General features: G+C 36.4%; 1 protein-coding gene across 2 annotated transcripts in view; it reads right to left on the reverse strand.

The window, feature by feature from the left end:
- Positions 1–19,910, reverse strand: part of SEMA3A (semaphorin 3A) — a 450,150-nt gene that overhangs the window by 130,772 nt on the left and 299,468 nt on the right. The window lies entirely within an intron of this gene.

The following is a 19,910-nucleotide window of genomic DNA, read 5'->3' on the forward strand; positions in this document are numbered from 1 at the left end:
ACTAAAAATATAAAAGTTCTTACTCTTTGAGGGGCTAAATATAATATTCTCTTCCATAACTTTTTAATTAAAACTATTTATACAAAACTATTTATACAAAAGTGGAATAAAGTTATAGATAACCAACAATCACAGGTGACTCTTCTAGAAAAGAGAACAGCAAATTATATGATTAAGTATTGAATTACTTAAATAATATAACAGTGAAAATTTCTTTGCAAAAACCAGCTTTGAGTTTAATTTTAGAAAAATAAAACAAAATTAAGATATAACACAACCTATCATTAAACATGACTGTTAAACATCATTAGGAACCCATAATGATGGGTGACTGACTCTTAACTTCTGTAGTGCTGCTTGTTAGTGAACTCCATAGACCCTGAGAAGGTAAAGCCACCTCCTCTGGAAAATGTTGCTTCAGCCTCAAAGACAATTTGATTATATTTAAGATGATATAGAGAAGATGCTAAAGTTTGGAATGTCTGTAGGCTGAAGGATATTTTCTAGAGTGGCTGTAATTAATAAGTATTTTCAGGAGGTTCATGGACATCCTGGAGCCATACATGGACCCCATGCCCAATGAATCATGGATCCCCCCGGTAAAGAACAACTAGTTTCAAGAGGAAATTCTAGTTATAGCTTATTATTATTTAAAGAAGCTTAGACATCCTGCAATTTTATCCTCTGAATAAAATATCACCTAAGAAATAAAATAGACAGAGCTATTTATATTTTTTCTATATATCTTATTACATCTGTAGATCCTGTGAAAGAAAATGTTTTTCTATGAACAAGCAGGAATCTTCTTAGGTTTTGTCCTTGTTGAGGAAAGATTTTGGGAAAAAAATCAGATATTCAGAATATAAACTGGGTAATTTTATTGCCAAAATAATCCAGAGCAGGAAAGACAATTTTTGCAAAATATTTTTAAATAGATGACTCTATATTAATATTGTAAAAAGAAAAAATAGAAAAGAAAAACTCAAACTATGAAAATAGGTTCAAATAAAATGTTATGGTCTATTAATCATATAACAAATCTTAAGAGTTGCATACAATATAAGTAGAAAATACGAGTTCATCATGGAATATGAACATAATATTCATTTTGAAAGTATCCAAATGGGCTCTCATATGCTAAATAATAAAAATTGCATTGAAAATTATTTTGTTATTGATCATAGACTTTTTAAACTCATTTTGTGTTTTTGCCTCTATGCATTTGGAAATAAGAACCAAATATATAATTAGAAATGCAGAAAAAGATCAAAAGCAGACCACGATTCAAGCAAGGCTGGCAAACATAATAGAGGATTGGGTTGGTCTTGGCACCTCTCAGTGTGTAACACTCCCAAAGTCACTCTCTATGACATGTGACTTTTCAAATGAAAGCTCAGAATGCATTTGGACTTCATGTAGTCAGAGTTCATAATTGAAATGTTACAATAATTTAAGTACATTTCCACACGACATTTGTATTATGTGTCTGTACTGATGATTTTGGTCTTAACTCTATTGCGCCCATAAAATACGGAGCAGACACCCAAACTTGAGCAGAAAAATGGATATTTAAATTCAAATAATTGCTTTCCATCATCATTAATTTTTCTAGGATGAAACCTGAGAATGAACATAATACTTTGTCCCCAAGGTAAATTAGACCTATTTAAAGTAAAATATAAAACTTTCAAGTTGTGACTCCTCATGCTTTCTTAACATATGCTGAGTAGATTAGGGGAGAAGCTAAAATATACATCTAATTTCTCCCACTGTTTTGCTGCTTAAATCCTGAATCTTTAGTAAAACATTATGACAGATAAAATTAAGTTCTGAAATCAACTGATTTTGCCAGTTGCTATGAAGAAAAATTTCCTAGCTTAAAGAGTACATAGATCTCATCCATGCTTCACTTTCACTAGGGTATACCTTAGACAAAACTGTGAAACAGAAACAACCTAATTTTCAAGACTCTTTGCAACAAACTCTCCATTCTGTAACAGTTTCTCCTCCTCCCTCAAGAGGACAGGGCATGAATGCTTGGGCAGAGAAAGGTTGTGGAAAGGGAAACATCTGATAAACTCATTTACAAATGAGGCATTCGTAAGTCTTACCCAAAGGATGTATTTGTGCTTTTAAGAAAATTTAGTCATTTGCAAAGAAGTCATTTTCAGAAAAATATTTTATGGCACCCCTTTCTTTGAAACATGGAGATAGCCACACACTCTACTTTTACATAGAGATAGCCAGCCCTGACTGTGCACTCAATATTAGAGCATTCGAGATTATAAATAACCAGTTCCAGCACCATATGTTAAAGCCAAGAAACAGGCTGTGTATATATTGGTAAGCAAACGAATATTCTAGTAGATAACAGAGGCAGACCCAGATGGATGTCTTGTTCATTTTAGGAAAGAACAGTGTTTCATTTTGTTTTCCATGCCTTTAAAGATATCCAAGCAATTTTTAATACAAACCCAAATTCTCTAATCTTATTAGTAACACCTAAGTGCATTCTAGAAATTTGAGAATAGACCCTAGTTCTTCACAATAAAAAAAAAGAGAGAGAGAGAAAGGAAATATCTTATGAGCATGGATACTTGTGAACACAAATGAAGGCTCATATCACCTCTGGAACTTGTTATGAATCCTAAAATCACAGCATTTCGGGCTCTTAGCTCTTCTGGATTGGATAACTGATTAGCCACAATTAATGACTGAAAAACTCTCAGAGTTCTTGAAAACTGGAATTGAGCCACACTGAACATCATAATTTTAATTTGTTCTCTATTAACTATCAAAGAAGCACCACTATAAGGGGACAGCTATCCCTCTTCAGAGCTGCTAGAAAAAAATCAATCAGAAGACTATAGTTGTGAAACCTGGCATTCTACTGAGAATACTGATAAGAGAGTTTATCTGTGCTACAAAGCAACTAGACCCACCCCTATCATCCTAAGGCCTGGAATGATCCTGTTCAATTCCCCAATGAACTCTCCCAGTTGGCAGCAGTTTGTACTGTTCTGTGCCCTGGGGCTATCTCAATATTATTTTGAAGTGAAGGTTGATGCAAATAAAATGGAGAGAAATTTCTTGGGTTTATAGAGTATGTTAAGACACTTGAAATGAAATAAAGAAATTGAATGAAATACTTTCAAAACTGGTTATAAATAGCTTCAAGGAAACTCATCAACAACAATGTGGGAGGAAACAGTGAATTAAAAGAACTGGACAGAGAAGAACCAAAAACTTGAAAGAGACATTGTTAGTAAGGATTGTTCTTTAAACAGAAAACCTACATAAAAGAGTATCAATCCTGTCATTCATTTGCCTTCATTCTCTAGCTTGTTGCTGCCAAGGTTTTGAGCGTTCCAAAACAGGATATTCATTTTATTTGGAAGCAGCCTGGACATTCCTCTAAAAAAAGGGAAGCATGGCAGAAAAAGGAAACCCACTTCACACGTTTCTGCTCTAGGGAGACAGAAGAAGAGTGTTTCTGACCTTTTCTTGAACCATGACGATTTTTAAAACTCAGAATGTAATGTACTTTTTGGCATTAAACTACTGCACTGCTTTGCTCAGCGCTGGCGGATTTACAACGTAATAAAGAGAATGTAATCAGTTCAAAATGAATTCATTTTTCAAACCTTGATCCTTTTTGGAATTTAAGCTGATATACACAGACAGGTTTAGCAACAAGTTGGCTTCCCTAGAGTCAGGCAACCATACTGACCTCCTATTTTACTGAAATGTACTCCAGACCAACAGCATTATAAATTGTTAACTTAACCTAGAAGTAAAAGTAAAGGTAGTTATAAACCAGTAAACCCCAAGGCCACACCTGAGGAGCGATGATTCATCATCCTTAGTGACAAACCGTTTATACTTATTTTTTAAGGGTTTCTAGTGCTTTCGGATCAAATGGATAGAGGAATTACACATAGAGATATTAGCCTGGAAAAATAAATTAGAAAATGTCTACCCCTAGAAAAAGATATAGGAGCCAAACGCACAGCGATTCAAAAACAAACATTACAAATATGTAGCACTGATTAGACTGTGTTATGTGGACTTTTCCTGGACGGTTACAAAAATAAAGTCTATCCATCTGTCAAAACAACTGCTCCACACATGAAAATTAAAACAGAATTGAGGGGTTTTTAACTAACTTCTGATAATTATACTTTCTACAAAAGACTGTATTTTACCTCCTATTCCAATTACCTCCTTGCATCTTCTTAAATTATGGATGGAGCAGTGAAATTTTGCTCTAAATAAAAGAGATAAGAGGAGAGAAGTTTGTGAAGATGAACAGTCTCTGTTCAAATATACTCAATTCCTGATTACATCAAACAACTTGGTCTGGTTCAAATATAAATCAGCCCAAAATGAATGGGTATCATACAGCATTTCCTCAGGTCAGTGAACATTCATTAAAAAGAAAAGAATATTCTGTATCACCTCAGTAGTTCATGTAGAAATATTTTAATGTATAATCTAGCAGCTGGGAAATTTAAAAAGGACTTTCTTTTCCTATCATGATGGTAGATACATTTCTTCATGAAAATCCATTAATAGGCTTAATTCCTGAAGTTAATCTGTTGACTTTCTTATTCTCTGGTCAATTTATTTGGCAAACTAGCTGAATACTAGAATCTTTGTACCAGAGCAGTAATCTGTGAGATTGTTCCTGTCACTCACTTCATCTCTCTCTTTATTTAAGCCGGTTCCATACTTACCTAGCAACAATGTTTTGTCTTTTTTTTTTTTCTTTTAACACTGTGCTATTACAGCTGTGATCAGATTGTCCATAATCATATCTTCCTAATACTTCACCATTCACTAAAGGATGTTAGAAATCTCTTCTTCAACAAGGCATATCTAATAAAACGACGATTTAACTGTGTTCTAATTATAATATTAGCCATCTAATGTTGAATTTGTGACTCAGAATTTTTTAACAGCCACCACATGAAATGGCAAGTAGGCTGTCCTGTCCATTTTGGGAGACATTTTTACCCTCATTATTAAGAAGAATGATGGTATGATAAAACCCATTGACCCTTCCACCTTGATGCTTTGCTTTGTTTAATTTCAGAGAATTTTTTTTAAAATACTGATTCAACTAGGACAACAAAGTCAGCATTATTTCATGGCTAGTTATTTAAGTATGTAAGCCTATTCCTATTAATTGAACTGTGTCACCTTTAAACCTAGGATAATTGAAAAATAAATTTTAAAGTGGCTTGAATGATTTGATAGACTAAATGAAGTCTTCTGTATAAGCCTACCAAATCATTTTACTTAAATGTCCATATCAGTTAAGTGTTCCATTTGACAAGTTTTTCACCTCTGGATTGACTATTCGTTTTGACGTTCTAGAAATACTGATTAAGATTCTGTAAACATTTTTCTTTCAAATTACTTGAAACCTTCAAACTTGGTCAAAATGATTATACACATAGGCACTAGAGACCATGATATTAGCAAAAGTTGCCCAAGGCAATTCTCTTCTACTGTTTAAAGGAGCTTTAAGTAATTTCACTTCGAAATTCCATATGGACCAGAAAAGCTGATGATATCTACTTTTTTGGCTACTTTCTTTTATGTTGTGCTATCAATCTAATTAATTGCTACATTTGTTCCATTCATTGGAGTTATTTGATTGTGGGTGGTCCATAATATGTACCTAGCATAACCCTTCTTCACCTTATATTCAAATGAATGCAAACAATTGTAAAATATTATGTGAAACCAACCTAAATATTTTTCCTGCCAAACCGAGAGAACTATGAAGCAATCAAAATCCTCACTCTGATTTCAGTACTGATATTGTGTGGCTTCCAATTTTATGCAAGGTATTGAGTACTTAGTGCTCATGTCTCGAAGCAACTAAATCAATGATTTATACCTAGTAGGTAAAGTTACAATCTGAAGAGATTTATTGCAGATAGAATGAGTTGGCAACTTAATTCTAACATATCTGCATTTATCAAAATAGAATTTAATTCTCAAATAGGGGATATGAACTGCATCTTTAATTGCATATGAGATGTAGTCTTGAGGAAGGAAAAATGAAAATAAAATCCAGATTTTAGATGAATGCTTGATTTCACTCATATATACATCTTTTGTACCCTCTGCCATAGGTATCATCAAAAGTAAAAAGTTTTTTGGTTGGAGTCCTTAATGTTCAAGTACTAAATGCCATTATATAGTTAATAATATAAAATGTTGTCAACATATCTTCTAATAAATGGACACTCCTTAACCATTTATAATAATCCATATATAATATATAATCCATAGATGCAATATATTTGGATGTACACACACATATTTATGTCTGTGTAAATGTGTGTATATATATATACATATACACATACATATTAATTTTAGAAGTAATTTCTGAATATAATTAAGATGTGGAATTTTAAAGTTTGCTTCTGTTTATTAATATTTGATGAAGATGTTACTTATTCTAAAGTAGGTATTTACGTTTGAAAAGGTATTCTCAAGGAGTTTAAGAAAAACATATAGAACAAAAGTAATAAAATCATAATGATAAAATAGAAATAGCATGGAGGTAGTTAATTATGACAAAGAGAAAAACCACAGGCCCAAAACAGCATCACTTCTGCTAAAGCCCAGATAGCAAACCTAGATTTAAAACCAGATCTAATTGCAGTTTCAACCCTCCACAGAAGTGTAATCTTAATCAACCAGTCTGGAATTTTCTGGTCAGTACCAATGAGGTAATCTGTCATGTGGGCCTTCCCCACCCACCAGAGGAAGAGGCAATCTGCATGATAAAACCCTTGCCATTCCCTTCCTTTCAAAGAGATGTCCTGGCCCAAAATAATCCTTTCTTTTCTTTTGCTAATACCTTCTAACCCTGCTCTCCTTCCACCCCATAGAAAAATCTTCCATTTTGTACAACTCCGTAGGGTGTCCTTCTGATGAAGATTTTAGGCTGGTTAATTTTAAAAAACTGCAGATGAGAAGCAAGCTCCCAGGATTGGAATTTGCTTGCTCTTTGAGAGATATTTGCATTTGTGAAGGAAGGGGGGATGACCTTGTAGGGACCTGAAATTGGCCACCCCAAGATATATCTCTTTGGCATCAGGATTGTTTGGGGCTGATTGCTTTCGATAAACTGGGACAGGGAGGGAGGCTCTGGCGAATGGAACTTGCCCTTGTTGGGACACATTTACATTTGTAAGGTAAATCTCTGTCTGTAAAAGGTGCCTCCCTCTCTGTACCGGGAAGAAGAAGAGAGATGACCTTGTCCCTAGAAACTCTTAATGGGGAAGGCAAGAACTTAAGTTGGTTGCTGTCTGGCAATCTCATGTAACTTATTTAGGGTGGTGCCTTCTAAACTTTCTAACCTTTACTTAATCAGATTTGATTCTTGTCTAAAAGTCATGGGATCACCCAACGACCAGACCCCACCTGCATTGATACCATTTTAACTTTTTTCATGTTCTTTCCTTTGTCTTGTAAAGAGATGACTCACATACCCATGCCTTATAAAATTAACCCTAACCCTCAACTCAGGGCAGCAGCAGCGGCTCCTCCTGCCCTTGGGCCCTGTCCCCACGCAGCAGCAGCAGCTCTGACTGCCCGTGGGTCCTGTCCCCATGCTATTCCACGTTATTCTCTAAATAAAAGAGCACTACTGCCAGATCTTGAGAGTCCAAGAAATCTTTCTTTCGACTGCTCGGCTCACCGACCCCGCATCACTTCTAGTTGCTAAATGGGATGCTGCCAAATTCATGAATCGTTTAATAAAGCCAACTGATCTTCAAATTTACTTGGTTGAACTTTTGTTTAACAACTGTATTAATCTGATGCTTTAAAAGTCACTCAGACACAGGTTAGAATTATTCAGGCATCAATTCCATTTGCTTTGTGACTATCGGAAAGTTACCTAGGTTCTCTGAGACTTAGTCTTCTTAATTAAACATGAGGTTAAAGATATATCCATGTAAAGTACTTAGAATGAAGCCCAGCACTTATTTATTGATCAATAACTGGTTATCTTACTCTTAAAATAATCATCAGTTTTTTGGTTTGACTATTTCCATGTCTGCTTAACTCACACCATGCCACGACTTGGGAAAGAACTGTATTGTGAATTGTTCGTTCCTTGTAGGGACAGTGTGGGAGATCAGAATTTGCCACTCCAAAATGTGTCTCTTTGGCTTTATTATTATTTTTTAATTGAGATTCATTATAGGTTAAATCACTGTGAAATTTCAGTTGTACATATTTCTTGTCTGTCACCAAACAAGTGCTCCCCTGCATCCCCTATGCCCACCCTTCACCCCCCTTCCCCTGGTAACCACTGAACTGTTTTCTTTGTCCATGTGTTTGTTTGTATTCTGCATATAAGTGAAACCATATGGTATTTGTCTTTCTCAGTCTGGCTTATTTCGTTTACTACAATACCCTCCAGATCCATCCATGTTGTTGCAAATGGGACGATTTTGTCTTTTTTTAAGGCTGAGTAGTATTCCATTGTATATATATACCACATCTTTATCTAATCATCAGTCGATGGGCACTTGGATTGTTTCCATGTCTTGGCTATTGCAAATAGTGCTGCAATGAACATAGGGGTACATATGTTACTTTGGATTCTTGATTTCAAGTTGTTTGGGTAGATATCCAGTAGTGGGATAGCTGGGTCATATGGTATTTCTATTTTCAGTTTTTTGAGGAAACTCCATCTGTTTTCCATAGTGGCTGCACTAGTTTGCATTCCCACCAGCAGTGTATGAGCGTTCCCTTTTCTCCACATCCTCTCCAACATTTGTTGTTTTTGGTCTTGGTAATTACGGTCATTCTGACTGGTGTAAGATGATATCTCATTGTAGTTTTGATTTGCATTTCCCTAATGATTAGTGATGTTGAGCATCTTTTCATGTGCCTGTTGGTCATCTGTATATCTTCCTTTGAAAATGTCTGCTCATATCATTTGCCCATTTTTTGATTGGGTTGTTTGTTTATTTTTGTTGAGTTGTGTGAGTTCTTTATATACTTTAGATATCAACTCTTTGTCTGATAAATGATTTGCAAATATTTTCTCCCAGTTGGTGGGTTGTCTTTCCATTTTGTTGATGGTTTCCTTTGTTTTGTAGAAGCTTTTTAGTCTGATGTAGTCCCATTTGTTAACTTTTTCTGTTGTTTCCCTTACCCAAGTAGACATGGTATTTGAAAAGATATGGCTAGGACCAATGTCAAAGAGTATACTGCCTATATTTTCTTCTAGGATTTTTATGGTTTCAGTTCTTACAATCAATTCTTTAATCCATTTGGAGTTACTTTTTGTGTATGGTGAAAGATAATGGGCTACTTTCTTTCTTTTGCATGTGGCTGTCCAGTTTTCCCAAGACCGTTTATTGAAGAGACTTTCCTTTCTCTATTGTATGTTCTTGGCTCCTTTGTCACGGACTAACTGTCCATAGATGTGTGGTTTTATTTCTGGGCATTCAATACTGATCTATTGATTTCTGTGTGTGTTTTCGTGCCAGTACCATGCTGTTTTGATTACCACAGCTTTGTAGTATATTTTGAACTCAAAGATTATGATGCCTCCAAGCTTTGTTCTTTTTTTCTCAGGATTGCTTTGGATATTTGGGGTCTTTTGTTGTTCCATATAAATTTTTGGATTCTTCGTTCTCTTTCTGTGAGGAATGTCATTGGCATTGCTTTGAATCTGTAGATTGCTTTAGGTAGTATGGACATTTTGACTGTGTTTATTCTTCTGACCCATGAACATGGAATATCTTTCCATTTCTTTATGTCTTCCTCAATTTCTTTCAATGATGACTTATAGTTTTCAGTGTAAAGTTCTTTCATCTCTTTGGTTAAGTTTATTCCTAGGTATTTTATTATTTTTGTTGCAACTGTAAATGGGATTGTATTCTTAATTTCTTTTTCTGCTACTTCATTGTTAGTGTATAGGAATGCAACTGATTTTCTGAAAATTGATTTTGTACCCTGCAAATTTGCTGTAGTTGTTGTTTATTTCTAGTAGTTTTCTGGTGGGTTATTTCAGGTTTGCTATATACAGAATCATATCATCTGCAAATAGTGAAAGTTTGACTTCTTCCTTTCCAATTTGGATTCCATTTATTTCTTTTTCTTGCCTAATTGCTCTGGCCAATACCTCCAGTACTATATTGAATAGGAGTGGCAACAGTGGACACCCTTGTCTTAGTCCTGTTCTCAGAGGGAGGGCTTTCAGTTTTTCACCATCAAGTATGATGTTAGCTGTGGGTTTGTCATATATGACTTTTATTATGTTGAGGTATTTTCCTTCTATACCCATTTTTATTGAGAGTTTTTATCATAAATGGATGTTGGATCTTGTCAAATGCTTTCTCTGCATCTATTGAGATGATCATGTGATTTTTTTTTTTTTGAGGAAGATCAGCCCTGAGCTAACTACCACCTATCTTCCTCTTTTTGCTGAGGAAGACTGGCCCTGAGCTAACATCCATGCCCATCTTCCTCTATTTTATAGGTGGGACGCCTACCACAGCATAGCTTTTGCCAAGCGGCACAATGTCCACAGCCAGGATCTGAACCGGCAAACCCCAGGCCACTGAAAAGTGGAATGTGCGAACTTTGCTGCACCACCAGGTCAGCCCTGATCATGTGATTTTTATTCCTCATTTAGTTAAAGTGGTGTATTAAATTGATTGATTTGCAGATGTTGAACCATTCCTGAGTCCCGAAATGAATCCCACTTGATCGTGGTGTAGGATTCTTTTAATGTATTGCTGTATTTGATTTGCCAATATTTTGTTGAGGATATTTGGATCTAAGTTCACCAGTGATACTGGCCTGTAGTTTTCCTTCTTCATGTTGTCCTTGTCTGGTTTTGGTATCAGGGCAATGTTGGAGTCATAGAATGCATTAATAAGTGCTCCGTCTTCTTCAGTTTTTCAGAATAGATTGAGAAGGATAGGTACTAAATCTTTGAATGTTTGGTAGAATTCTCCAGGGAGGCCATTTGGTCCTGGACTTTTGTTTTTTGGGAGGTTTTTGATTTCTGTTTCAATCTCTGTACTTGTGATTGATCTGTACATATTCTTTATTTCTTCTTCATTCAGTTTTGGGAGGTTGTATGAGTCTAGGAATTCATCCATGTCTTCTAGGTTATTGAATTTGTGGGCACATAGTTTTTCATAATATTCTCTTACAATCCTTTGTGTTTTTGCAGGATCTGTTATAATTTTCTCATCTTTCATTTCTAATTTTATTTATTTGAGCCTTCTCTCTTTTTTCTTGGCGAGTCTGGCTAAGGGTTTGTCAATTTCATTTATCTTCTCAAAGAACCAGCTCTTAGTTTCACTGATCCTTTTTACCAGTTTTTTAGTCTGTATTTCATTTATTTCTGCTCTGTTTTTTATTATTTCCCTCCTTCTGCTGACTTCGGGCTTTGTCTGTTCTTCTTTTTCTAGCCCTGTTAGGTGCATTTTAAGATTACTTATGTGAGATTTTTCTTGCTTGTTGAGGTGGGCCTTTATTGCTATGAATTTCCCTCCTATGACCACTTTTGGGGCATCCCATGAGAGTTGGTATGTTGTATTTTCATTTTCATTTGTCTCCAGGTATTTTTTAATTTCCTCTTTGATTTCTTCAGTGATCCAATGGTTGTTCAATAGCATGTTGTTCAGTCTCTACATATTTTTGACTTTCCCAGGTTTGTTTTTGTGGTTGATTATTAGCTTCATAACACTGTGGTCAGAAAAGATGATTGCAATAATTTCAATTTTCTTGAATTTATTGAGGCTTGTCTTGTTACCCAACATATGGTCTGTCTTTGAGAATGATCTGTGTGCACCTGTGAAGAATGTATATTCTGCTATTTTTGGATGGAGTGCTCTAAATATGTTTATTAACTTGATCTGGTCAAGTATTTCATTTAAATCTACTATTTCCTTGTTGACATTTTATCTGGATGATCTGTCCATTAAAGTAAGTGAGGTGTTGAGGGTCCCTATTATTATTGTGTTGCTGTTAATTTCTCTCTTTAGGTCTGTTAATAATTGCTTTATGTACTTTGGTGCCCCTGTGCTAGGTGCATATATATTAATAAGTGTTATGTCCTCTTGGTGGAATGTCCCTTTGATCATTATATACTGCCCCTCTTTGTTTCCCATTGTCTTTTTTAACTTGAAATCTGCCTTGTCTGATAAAAATATGGCAACACCTGCTTTCTTTTGTTGGACATTAGCTTGGAGTATTGTTTTCCATCCTTTCACTCTAAGCCTATGTTTGTCTTGGAGCTGAGGTGTGTTTCCTGGAGGCAGCATATTGTTGGGTATTGATTTTTAATTCATCCACATGCTCTGTGTCTTTTGATTGGAGAGTTCAGCTCATTTACATTTATAGAGATTATTGTTATATGAAGGCTTAAAGCTGACATTTTATCTCTTGTTTTCTGGTTATTCTATGTTTCCACTGTTTGTCTTCCTTTGTATTTTTGACTGCCATTTCATTTTGTTGGTTTTCTGAGAGGTATTTCTCAGCTCTCTCTCTTTTCGTGAACTGTGGTTCTGCTCTGATTTTTTGTTTGGTGGTTACTGTGAGGATTGTTTGAAAGTATTGGAGATGAGATTGTCCATTTTCTTACAGCGTCTTATCTCCATTAACCTAAGTAGATTCTTCCTTTTCCTCTCCTCTTCTGAGTAATTGCTGTTACACATTGTTCTGTTTTTAATTTTGTGAGTTTGTGGCTAAATTGAAGGGTTTATCATTACTGTTGATCTTTTCTTTTCCTTTCTATTTTAAGTTGTAATTGAGCTTTTGCCTCCCTGTTCTGGTAGAGAGATGCAGGTTTCTGATCATGTTTGTGTACTTATCTCTTTGCTCAGAGGTTTGTAGACCTTTGCCTTTTTGTTGCTGGTGTGAGGGCATCTTTAATTATTTGTTGTAGGGGAAGTCTAGTGGCAATGAACTCCCTCAGCTTTTGTTTATCTGGGAAAGATCTTATTTCTCCATTGTATCTGAGGGAAAGTTTTGCTGGATAGAGTATTCTTAGTTTTTGTCTTTTAGTATTGTGAATCTATCGTTCCATTCTCTCCTAGCATGTAGGGTTTCTGCCAAGAAATCTGCTGAAAGTCTGACATGGTTTCCTTTGTAGATTATTTTCTTCTGCAGTGCTGCTTTTAATATTCTTTCTTTATCCCAAACTTTTGCCATTTTTCCTTTTATATGCCTTGGAGAGGGTCTTTTGGCATTGATGAAGTTGAGTGTTGGATTAGCTTTGTTTATCTGTAAATCTGAAACCATCACCATGTTTGGGAAGTTCTCAGCAATTATTTCTCTGAACAAGCTCTCTGCTCCTTTCTCTCTTCTCCCTATGGAATACGTATAATCCTTATGTTGCTTTTCCTAAATAAATCAGATATTTCTTGAAGAATTCCTTAATGTTTTTTAAAATCTTAGTTCTGTCTCCTCCTCCACCAGTAGAATTTCTACATTTTTATCCTCAAGGAGACTAATTCTTTCCTCTATAAGATCAATTCTATTTCTTAATGATTCTAGATTATTATTTATTTCATTAACTGTGTTTTTCATATCCAGGATTTCTGCTTGATTTTTCTTATAGTTTCAATCTTTGGTGAAGAGATTAATTTTATTACTGAGCTCCTTGAATTGTCTTTTCATGTTTTCTTGTAAGTCATTTCCTTATGACGGCTATTTTGAATTCTCTGTCATTTAGGTTGTATATTTCTCTGTCTTCAGTGTTGGTTTCTGGAGAATTGTCATTTTCATTCTAGTCTGAATTGTTGCTGCAGTTTCTCATGGTGTTTGATGAGGTAATCTTTTGTTGGGGCATTTGTGGTGTTCTTAGGATGCAGATTCCCCCTGTTACTACTAGAGGGGAGCAGGAGCAGTGTTTCTGGCTCCACCCCATATGCTGGAAGCTGTCCGGGTATTATGGGTGCTTGCCCTAGTCTGGGATGCGTTCAGGCACTTGTGTGGACTGTCCTTGTTGTACAGGGCTTCCTCGCTAGGCTAAGGCCACTCTTTGGAGCCTCAGGGTCACTTTACGTTACCCTCCCCACCAGAAAGTGATGACTAGTGGTCTCAAAGCCACCACACTTATTCTTGCAGCCACCCAGACCTGTTCCCTCTTTGGGAGTGCAGCTGCACTGTGAGGGCTCGTGCATGCCTGGGAGGTGTTTGCCCCAGCATGGAAATCTGCTGAGGTCCCTGTGTACAATCCACAGTTTGTGGGGCTGCTGTGTTTGATGGGCAGGGCTTCCTTGCTGTGACCTGAGCTATGGATGCTCCTTGATGGCACAGGGGCTCAGTGGGTTCCATCTCTCTGCTGGGAGAGTGACCACAAGGGTGGGCTAAGGGTTATGGCCTCCTCCTCTTACAGTTGCTCTGCTGGGTGTTCCCACTTTCTGGGCACTTACACCAAGTTAGAAAGCATTTGTTTCCATGCATAGGGCTACCAGGTGAGAGCAGGATGTGCTCACCTATTTCTGCCACTCCCCAGGGGGCCAGTCCATCCACCCTCAGACGTATAGCTGTGTGTGTCTCTCAGGCATCCTGTTGTGCTGTGAGGGCTTCCTCCATTGGTCAATGAATGTCCTTTTAGTTGTAGTTCAAAAGGGGGAGAAATGAAGGCAACAGCTCACTCTGTCATGTTGCTGACATCCTTGCTTTACTGTTTTTAAGCACAAGACTCTGAAAGAAACTTTTACCTTTCTTCTAACTGCCTAAAAGAATTGATAAATAAATGAAAAGCAATAGGATATATTGGAGTATATGAGGAAGCCATTTGTGTTAAAACTAATTTGGCCCGACCCTGTTTTTCCAAAAGGGCCTGACATGGCCCATTGAGCATGCGTTGTACATCTGCTTTAAACGTTTACTATGTCCCAAAGACAAGAATGATGTCCTTACAGATAGGGATGTAACTCCCCCCAATATTGGCATTTCTTTAAGGATAAGCATCTCTTCCTGGGAACTAAGGATTAATTGTTGACCTTCTGTGCTTACCTGTGACCACTGACCTGCTAACCCCTGACCTGCTGTGCCAGCTAAGCATCTCATGACAGTAGTAAAAGAGATATTCCTGTCATATGTGATGTGATATATGCTCTTTGTTCCAAGATGTTATATAACAACTCTGTACACCCCACTCCTTTGGTGCCCTTCCTAAGGCCGCAGGCTGTAGTCCTCAAACTTGGCTCATAATAAACTCATCCCAATTTTGATTTATAGATTGACCATGGGTTATTTGCATTGACAGAATTTATGGTAGAAGGCCTGTCTCCAGAAGGAGCTATCACCATAGATAACTCTGGATATGACAGACTGAGAGGATCCTGGCTAAGCCCATTTTTGTCAAAATTTTCTCTCCCTCAGGTCATATTATCTATAGATGGCCCAGCAAACATTTGTTTACCAAACATTTGCTTTTCCATCTCCATGTGAATTGCCTTTCTCCCCTTTGAAGTTCCAAACCACTGCCTCCAACACCCTCCTTCATTCTTAGCTGAAGATGGTATTTAATTTAAGGCGACGGCTTCTGCCATTTCAGTGAGTTACTTGGTTTTCCTGGGTTTCTCCCATATATACATGTTAATAAACTTAAAAATAGATAAAAGTTAAATGATATAAATAGAAGTTGAGGAAAGTTTTGTGATGTCCTGTGTACATAGGGTGATTTTCTATTGCTACATGATTTATAATAAGAAATATATATTTGTTCTTCATCCCTGCTTCTGGCACAGAGCTCCCAGAACCCTTGGAATTTCCCAAGTGCTGAGAGTGATAGAGGCATTTTGTGCTAGGTTAATGAAGTGACCTTTGGAAATCAGGTATGGATGGCTGCTGGATGCCAGTGGAGCCAACCATACGATTAGAGGGTTGGAATTTTCAGTCCCACCCTCTGACCTCCAGGAAGGGGAGAGAGGCTGGAGGTTGGATCAACCACCAATGGCCAATGATTTAATCAATCATGCCTATGTAATAAAGCCTCCATAAAAATCCAAAAGGATGCAGTTCAGAAAGTTTCCAGGCTGGTTAACACATGGAAATGCAGGCAGAATGGCATGCTTCAAGAGGGCAGGGAAGCTCTTTGCTCTTTCCCCATGTCTTGCTCTATGCACCTCCCCCATCTGGCTGTTCTTGATTTATATCCTTCTACAATAAACTGGTGGTACAGTACGTAATATGTTTTCTGAGCTCTGGAAGCAAATTAATCAAATCTGAGGAGGGGGTCATGGGAACCTCAGATTTGCAGCTGGTTTGTTAGAAGTACAGGTAACAATCTGGACTTGCGACTGGCAACTAAAGTCCAAGGAGAGGTCGTGGGAACCTCCAATCTGTACCTGGTCAGTAAGCAGCACAGGTTACAACCTGAGATTACCACTGGCATCTGAAGTGCTGGGGGGCGGGGGCGGTCTTGTAGGACTGAACTCTCCCCCTGTGGAATCTGATGCTATCTCCAGGTAGATAGTGTCAGAATTGAGTTGAAGTCCCAGACACAAATTGGTGCCAGAGAATTGCGTGTTGGTGTGGAGGATCCTCCATACACACTCATGTTTGAATTGGTTCTAGGAACCCTTTTAATATCTAGGAAAAGTATTCCCAGAGTTCGTGTTAAATCTGAAGTGATAGTGTACCCTCAGAAATGAGCAGAAATCCATTCACAATCACTATCAAGTGCATAAAAAAGCAGAATATCAATGATGACTATTAGAAACTATATGTCAGTTGAACTTGGAAAAATCTACATAGTCAAAAGTCATCGGCCAAAATCCTTTTCCCAGAGGAACTGTCCAAATCATTCTAATGAACCTTACAGAGTATAAAATGCTTACTGTACTCTAAAAGTATGTATATTGATGCATGGGTGAAATATGATGTCCAATCAAATCTAAATAAAAAATTTTCAAGCAATGCCAAATATGTGAATTTCATTTCAGCCACTGAAGAGCACAATTGAAATTTCCAATAAAAAGGAGCACAACTCAAAATCCCCAAACCCTCTGAAACTTTTTATATAATGTGTCTATTATAAGTGCTAGCCTTACTTTGCAAATATAAACTTAAAATGCATTTAAATTTTAATCCTGAATCTAAAAGATTTTCAAAAAAACTAAGTTCATATATATGAGACTTGGTCCATGGAAATTCAAACAATAATTACCACCTTATTTTGTTGTATTGGTAAAACATATTAATTCAAAATATGAATGAAACCTAGTTTCTAAAATAACTTTAACGGCAAAGCTTCATTTCCCATGTATCTCCTACCTAAGATACAAAACTGGTTCATCCAATTACTTTGAAAGGAAATGTGTATCTTATAAACAAATATGAGTTACATAAATGAGTTAATAAAAGTAATGCATTTAGAACAATACCTGGTAAATACAGTAGCTCTCAATAAGTGTTAGCCATTATCATTATTACTTCTGAATGCTGAATTTAAACTGTTATCATTCTGTTCAATTTACCTGTCATTTATCCCCAAGTAGAAATAAACATACAAAGGTACTTGCACATAGGAATCTATGCTCATTTCTGTGACATTTAATAAGCAAGGTTTTCACTGGCTTTCATCAAAAGTCAGGTGTCTGACTATCTGAAGGGTCATCAAATTTCATCATGGCACTCATATTTAAAAATGAATAAACTGACCATAGTTTCTCATTTGTGAGATCATCTAGAATGTCCACAAAAAGTTGTAATCAATATTGTCAAGAAATGTAAAAGGTCTGTGATTTTGCCCTACTTATAAGATAAGTTACCCTGACACAGTTTCATGGACGCTGGCAGAAGATATATAGCTCCTGGATCAGAGATAAACAACTTTATTACTCACAGAAATAGCAGTAGTCAGGGTATCAGCATTTCTTCTGCCAGTTCCCCAAGCTCCAGTTCCCACTGGGCAGTGAGAAGAGAGCCAGGTGACACCTGTGCATGAAGTGGGTTGTATTCTAAGAGAGGAACCCTGGGTTAAGGGAATTTGAATGTTTTATAATAGTCATAAATATGTTGGCCATTACATCTTGAAGGAGATGTTATGTTCATTGTACTGGACAGTAAGCATACCTACCCTTTGCTCCAAGAGGGACACTATCTCTACTTCTCAAGGTTGTTTGCAAACCAGCCTTTTGCTTAAGAGGGAGACGCTACCTTACAAGTTTCTTCACTATAGGAATATCCTTAAAAATAGTCCACAAAATGAGAAGTCAATGCTTCTGTTTATCAGGTGTGCAGAAATGTGAGAGACCCATGAAAAATTATCTTCCGACAACTATACATCAGGATTTTGAGATTTAATGAAGTCTTACAATTTTTTTAGAATTAGGAGATAATTCTAACTCTGCATTAAAATATTTTTTAACATGCTTTGAAGTCCTTAAAATACAAAAATCAAAGTTGATGTCATTTTGGACTATCCTGCAACTTAAGATGCATGTGTAGCTTCAAATTCTCAAATGCATTCATTTGGCAAAAATTAGTGTTGTTGAGGTCTTCAATACGAGCCATGATAAATTTGACAGACATCAAAATATATCATATCATCAAAAATGAATAACAACTAAGGACAAAAATATAAAAATAAATCGTTCAAGAACTGCAAAAATATGCCAAAATTCAGGTGCATGAAACTACGCTTTGAAATGTATCCAACAATAGTGAAGTTATAAGAATCTGCTTTTTTTGTTCATCTCAGATGGTTGAAATTTTGATTTCCAACTTTGTTCAAAATATTTCTAACAGTCATACGGTTGCCATTTGGTTTTACTGAAACTTAGTGCAGAGAGAGACGATTTAGCAGGATAAACAAAGAAGAGTCAGAGAGCTATTGATTCAAAACAGATTCTTTTACCAGCTTAGCATGTATTCAGTTTCCATTTCCAAAACAGGGTCAAGAAAGTTAATCCTTCAATAGAAATGTTATTGTGAATAAGAAAGTGGATTTTAAGCACCAGAAAAATATCAAACGTGAAAACGAAAGTGCACAATAGCAGTCAGAATAAAGCTACCTGCACTGTATTTATCTCCTTATTCAGCATTTCTGTCCAATAATATTATATATTATATAATTTTTTTCAAATTACAACTCTCAAGTAACAACACTGGAAAAGTTCATGAGCATTTCACTCCTCTAATATAGAAATGCCATAACAATGTAAAGGTTTAGAACCTACACCACCAAAAATGAAGGCATATTAGTATATATCATATATATTCACTTCTACAAGAGGAAAAATAAATAAATTTAGATTAATGTTGTTGTCAGAAATGTTATTATCAGCAGCCTAAGACACATTTATATTCTATACATATACAGAGAAAGAGACAGAAAATAAAGGTGTCTTAGCTTGCAGATTCCCTCTATGCCACAAACTCCATCTTTGTAGAACAGCTGCTTGAATTCCAGCTGCTGATTTAACATATGCGTATGATGCAAGCACTGAGAAACGATGGCTTGTATCTTTCTAGCTGCCCAGTAGAATGGGGAAAGGGTTCAACTTTCCATATGATGCTATGCTCAATGACACAGGAACTATGTAGGTTCCATTCAGTGGCATATCTTGACTTCCCAGACGGCTATGCCATCTTAACCAGACTTAAGAATGACCCACTCTCAAGATATATAAAATCAGCCAGTATCCTTGCCCCACTTTCCTATTGTATTTTCCTACTGTATCCTTATATCTGAATCTCGAGAAGATAGTACTTCCCCCAGGAAGGTTTGTTTAAAGGAGCTTTATTTCCAGAGGACTTTTAGAGAAAATACTAAAACCAGCAGGAAAAGGGTAAACTTGGGTTCTGGAAACTATGGAGAGCACTCAAGGAAGTTGTTAGTTTACTTTTCTAGAAATGTTCAGGTCAGTTCCTATTTGGGTTACAAT

This window comes from Equus quagga, chromosome 8, assembly GCF_021613505.1.
Source record: "Equus quagga isolate Etosha38 chromosome 8, UCLA_HA_Equagga_1.0, whole genome shotgun sequence".
Classification (NCBI taxonomy): domain Eukaryota; kingdom Metazoa; phylum Chordata; class Mammalia; order Perissodactyla; family Equidae; genus Equus; species Equus quagga.